Genomic DNA, 5,006 nt, shown 5'->3' on the forward strand with positions numbered 1-5,006 from the left:
AAGAGGGAGTCAGATCTTGTTACGGATGGTTGTGAGCCACCATGTGGTTGCTGGGATTTGAACTCAGGACCTTCAGAAGAGCAGTCAGGTGCTCTTACCCACTGAGCCATCTCACCAGCCCCCAGCGTTTTTCATCAACAAAACATTTAAGGGTTTTGTTTTGTCTTTGTTTGAGACAGGGTCTTACTTTATAGGCCTGGTTGGCATGGAACCTATGGAGATCCTCCTGTCTCTGTCTTCCAGGTTACATGCATCTGTCACAATACCTGACTCAGCATTTTCAAGACCTGTCTGAGTTATACCATGTATCATGGCTTCCTTCATTTCAATGGCTGCATTACACTCTGTGGTCTGGACAATGTCATGTAGACACATTTGTCACTTGATGGGCATCTTTGGTTTTTGTACTTAAAAATATATTATTTTGCTTTTATGTGTGCCTTGGGTTATCTAAAGGAACAGAACTGATAAAATGAATATATATCAAATATATTAAAAGAGTATTAGAATGACTTACGGGCTGTGGCCTATTATTCCAACAATAGCAGTCTCCCAGTGGAAAGGCCAAGCATCTGGTAGTTGTTCAGTCCATGAGACTGGGTGTCTCAGCAGGACCATCTAGTGCTGGAGTCCTAGAGGAATCCTGAAGAGATGCTGGTCTTTGGTCTATGTTGAAATCCTGGGGGAAAAAAAAGTAGGTCCTAACATCGGCAAAGGAATTACTCACCAACAAAACAGATGAACAAGCCAGTAAGAGTGAGGGAAAATTGGGGGGACAGGGGAGGAAGCAAGTTTCCTTCTTCCGTGTTCTTTTATATGGCCTGCCACCAGGAGGTATAGCCCAGAGTTAGGTCTCCCCTCCTAACTGAAGCAATCAAGTAAATCCCTCCAAGGAATACTCAGCTGCTTGAGTTGTAGTCAATTCCAGAAACAGTCAAGTTAACAGCCAAAGTTACAAAGTGTATGGATGCTTTGCCTGCATGTATGTGCATCATCTGCATGCAGTGCCTGTCAAGGCCAGAAGAGGGCATTAAATCCCTCTGAGCTGGAACTACAGGACACTATAAGGACCCACACACAGGTCCCCGTGATTGAGAAGCAAGCCCTCTGTACTGCTGGGCCATCTCCCCAGCCCTGGTTCTACTTCTTGGCTATGATAACAAATGCACATACAAAAAGTATGTGGATCCGTTCTTGTATGGATGTGTTTTCATTGCTCTTGGTTGTACATACACACGTTACAACATATGGGTAAATCCTTGAAGCAAATGTCTTGATTATCAAACCCCCTCAAGACAAAATCAGATTTCCTTTGGGGGAATTTAGAAGTTTTATGATGATAAAGACTTTCCTCTCGTGACAGTGCAAAGATGGATATTTGTTGTCACAGGTGTCTTTTAGAAATGAGTATTTTCCTGAAAGTATAGCATCGTCTTCCTATCACACACATACAGAATTACACAGAGCGTGGGAACCGTAGTCACTGCAAATTCAGCTCATATTTTGGTCTCTATTTACTGTTCAAGTAGAGAAGTGAAACACTTTGGGTATCTGGGTACTTGCATGCCTAGAGATTATTACTGGATTTAGAGTCACTGCCTGGGTCCCAACAAGCCAGATTTGGCTGCTCATCCTTAAACTAGTTAAAAATGCCAAGTTAAGGGGCAAGAGATATGGCTCAGTGGTTAAAAGAACCGCTGCTTTTGTAGAGGACCCGTGTCAGACAGCTCACAACAACTTGCAATTCCAACTCCAGAGGCTTCTACACCCCTTACGGGTCTCTATAGGCACCCCACATCCACACGAGAGAGAGAGAGAGAGAGAGAGAGAGAGAGAGAGAGAGAGAGAGAGAGAGAGAGAGAGAGAGAGAGAGAGAGAGAGAGAGAGAGAGAAGCACAGAGACAGACAGACAGAAAGCATACACGTACACAGACACATTTATACATAAATGAAATGGAAATACACCTTTTCAAAAAGAGACAAATTAATAAACAGAAAGGGGGTGATTTATCCACCATGGCTACATTGGGAAGAAGGATAGTGGGATCCAGCAATCCTCTGCCCCAAGTCCATCTTCTAGGCGCTGACATGAGCTTAAGGTCGAGAGGTCAGGTATGCCTAACTGTGCAGCTCTGATCAAAGTATGGCTCCTTGGCCCACTGTTATTTCAGCTCCCAAATCTTTCCTACAGTGTCCTTTGACAAGTTGTAAATCTTTCTTCAGGGGACAAAATCCTCTCCCAGTTGTTCCAGCATGCCCACCTTTTCTTCTCCCGGCATATTTCTGGGGAAAATCTAATTTCTTGGGGTCCATTGTCTCAAGAGACTGATAACCAAAGAGAGGGGAAGGGATACTCATTCTTCCCAGGCAGCCCATTAAGGGGCATCCTTTGGGCTGGTGCTTGGCTGCGTTCTGATAGCATATGTTTGCAAATATGGCTTTCAATTCCCCTTTTCTCAAAAAATCAGAGCCAATCTCCTGCCAATACAATGTTGGGACTTCCTGTTTTAGTACAAATATTGAGTTAGTTTTCTCATCTGGACAAAATTGTTGTCAAAACTAACTTCAGGAAGCTGTTTTGGCTCCTGGTTGAGGCTCCTGCAGAGAAGGCAAGGCAGCAGGGAGGTGAGGCAGCGGGTCACATCACAGTCAGCACACAGATGAGTGCTGGCACTCAGTCATCTCCCTCTCTTCTTTTATGCAGCTTGGGTCCAAGTCCATGCACTTTCTTTTGCACTTGTGTGCTTGATATCATAGATAGGAAATGGCTATTTAAGACAAGGTCACCAATGCATCCGTCCTTCCTTCCTTCCATCCTTCCTTCCTTCCATCCTTCCTTCCATCCTTCCTTCCTTCCATTCTTCTTTTCTTCCTTCCTTCCTTCCTTCCTTCCTTCCTTCCTTCCTTCCTTCCTTCCTTCCTTCTTCCTTCCTTCCTTCGTTTCATAAAAATTTCATCTTGGATGTCCTGAAACTTGCTCTGTAGACAATGCTGGCTTCAAACTCAAGAGATCCGCCTGCCTCTGCCTCCCAAGTGCTGGATTGAAAGTATGTGTCACCATGGCCATCTAAAGTTTAGCTCTTACCTTCAGATCTAGGACTCATTCTTTAAGATTTATTTTTACCTAATTATTTTTTTATTTTTATTTTATTTTATTTTATTTTGGTTTTTCAAGACAGGGTTTCTTTGTATAGCCCTGGCTATCCTAGAACTCACTTGGTAGATCAGGCTGGCCTCAAACTCAGAAATCTGCCTGCCTCTGCCTCCCTAGTGCTAGGATTAAAGGCGTGCACCACCTCGCCTGGCTCCTAATTAATTTTTTACTATTTTTTGTATATAGGTGTTTTGTCTGCATGCATGTCTGCACACCACATGTGTTCCCAGTGCCAATGGAAGCCATATGAGGGCTTCAGATCCCCTGGAACTGGAGTTACAGGTGGTTGTGAGCTGCCATGTGAGTGCTGGGAACTGAATCCAGGTCCCCTTGAAGAGTAGCCAGTGCTCTTAATCATTGAGTCATGGCTCTATCCCCTAGGTCTCATTTTCATCATAATGTTGGCAGGTATGACACTGGATAGATTTGTCTTTGTTTTTCTGTGTACAAGAATAGCAATACTAGAACCATATTTAAAAAGATCATTCTTTCCCCCATTGAACTGTCTTGTCCTCTCATTTAAAATCAAAGATCTATTTCTAGAACTTCAATTCTATTTATTCCATTGATCTCCATTGTTATTGTGTTGGTTAGTTTTTTGTTTTGTTTGTTGTTGGTAGTTTTGCTTTTTGTCAACCTGACACAAGGTAGAGTCACCCGGGAAGAGGGAACCTATTGTCCTGTAGGCAAGTCTTTGGAGCATTTTCGTTATTAATTATGGATATGGGAGGGCTCAGATAGTGGTTGGTGCCACCCCTGAGTGAGTGGTCCTGGGCTGTATAAAATAGCAAATTAAGGGAGCTATGAGGAGCAAGTCAGTAAGCAGCATCCCTCCATGGCCTCTGCTTCAGTTCCTGCCTTGGCTTTCCACAATGATGGACAATGTCTGGCATGCATAAGCCAAATAAACTCTTTCCTCTGTGTGCTGGACATTTTTATGTCATCTGACATAAGCTAAAGTCATCTGAGAGAGGGGAACCTCAATTTTAAAAATGCCTCCAAAAAAGAAAAGGATTAAAGAAAAGAAAATACCTCCATAAGATTAGGTTTCCATAAGACAGGCAAGCCTACGAGGCATTTTCTTAATTAGTGACTGATGGGAGAGGGCCCAGCCAACTGTGGGTGATGCCAGCCCTGGGTTTCTATAAGAAGGCAGGCTGAGCAAGCTATGAGGAGCAAGCCAGTGAACAGCACCCTCCATGGCCTCTGCATCAGCAGGGCCTCCAGGCTCCTGCCCTGTTTTGATTCCTGTCCTAACCCCATTTGGTGATTAACAGTTATATGAAAGTATAAGTCAAATAAACACCTTCCTCCCTAAGTTGCTTCGGTCATAGGGTTTCATCACAGCAATAGTAACCCTAAACAAAACACACCCCAAATTGCTTTTGGTTCTGGTATTTATCACAGCAGTAGAAAGCAGACTAAAATAACTATCCTTATGCTATTTCTCTGTCTCTCTCTCCCTTTTTGGAGACAATGTCTCATATAGTCAAGGCTGGCTTTGAACTCCCAACTCTCCTGCCTTCACCCTTTCCATGCTGGGAGTACAGCCATATTTTACCATACTAGACTTTAGAATAATACTCTCCTGACTACTCTAGCTTTGTAGTGTGAATCAAGAAGTATAAACCCTCCATCTTTGTTCTTTTTCAAAATTGTTTTGGCTATCCTTAGTCCTTTGCCTTTCCCTGTGAATTTAGGATCAGGTCTTGCAAGATAGTTCAGTGGGTAAAGGAGCTTGCCACCAAGCTTGATAACCTTAAGGTCAATCCCTAGCACCCACATGGTGGAAGCAGAGAATCTAGCTGTCCTCTGACCTACACACACACACACACACACACACACACACACA

General features: G+C 43.5%; 1 long non-coding RNA gene across 1 annotated transcript in view; it reads right to left on the bottom strand.

Annotated features, from left to right (window-relative positions):
* The window catches only part of LOC115063647, a 20,717-nt gene that overhangs the window by 11,369 nt on the left and 4,342 nt on the right, over positions 1-5,006 (bottom strand). Inside the window, exon 2 of the long non-coding RNA XR_003843533.1 lies at positions 518-679. This is a non-coding gene — a long non-coding RNA (uncharacterized LOC115063647). The remainder of the gene's footprint in view (positions 1-517; positions 680-5,006) is intronic.

This window comes from Mus pahari, chromosome 1 (assembly GCF_900095145.1).
Source record: "Mus pahari chromosome 1, PAHARI_EIJ_v1.1, whole genome shotgun sequence".
Classification (NCBI taxonomy): domain Eukaryota; kingdom Metazoa; phylum Chordata; class Mammalia; order Rodentia; family Muridae; genus Mus; species Mus pahari.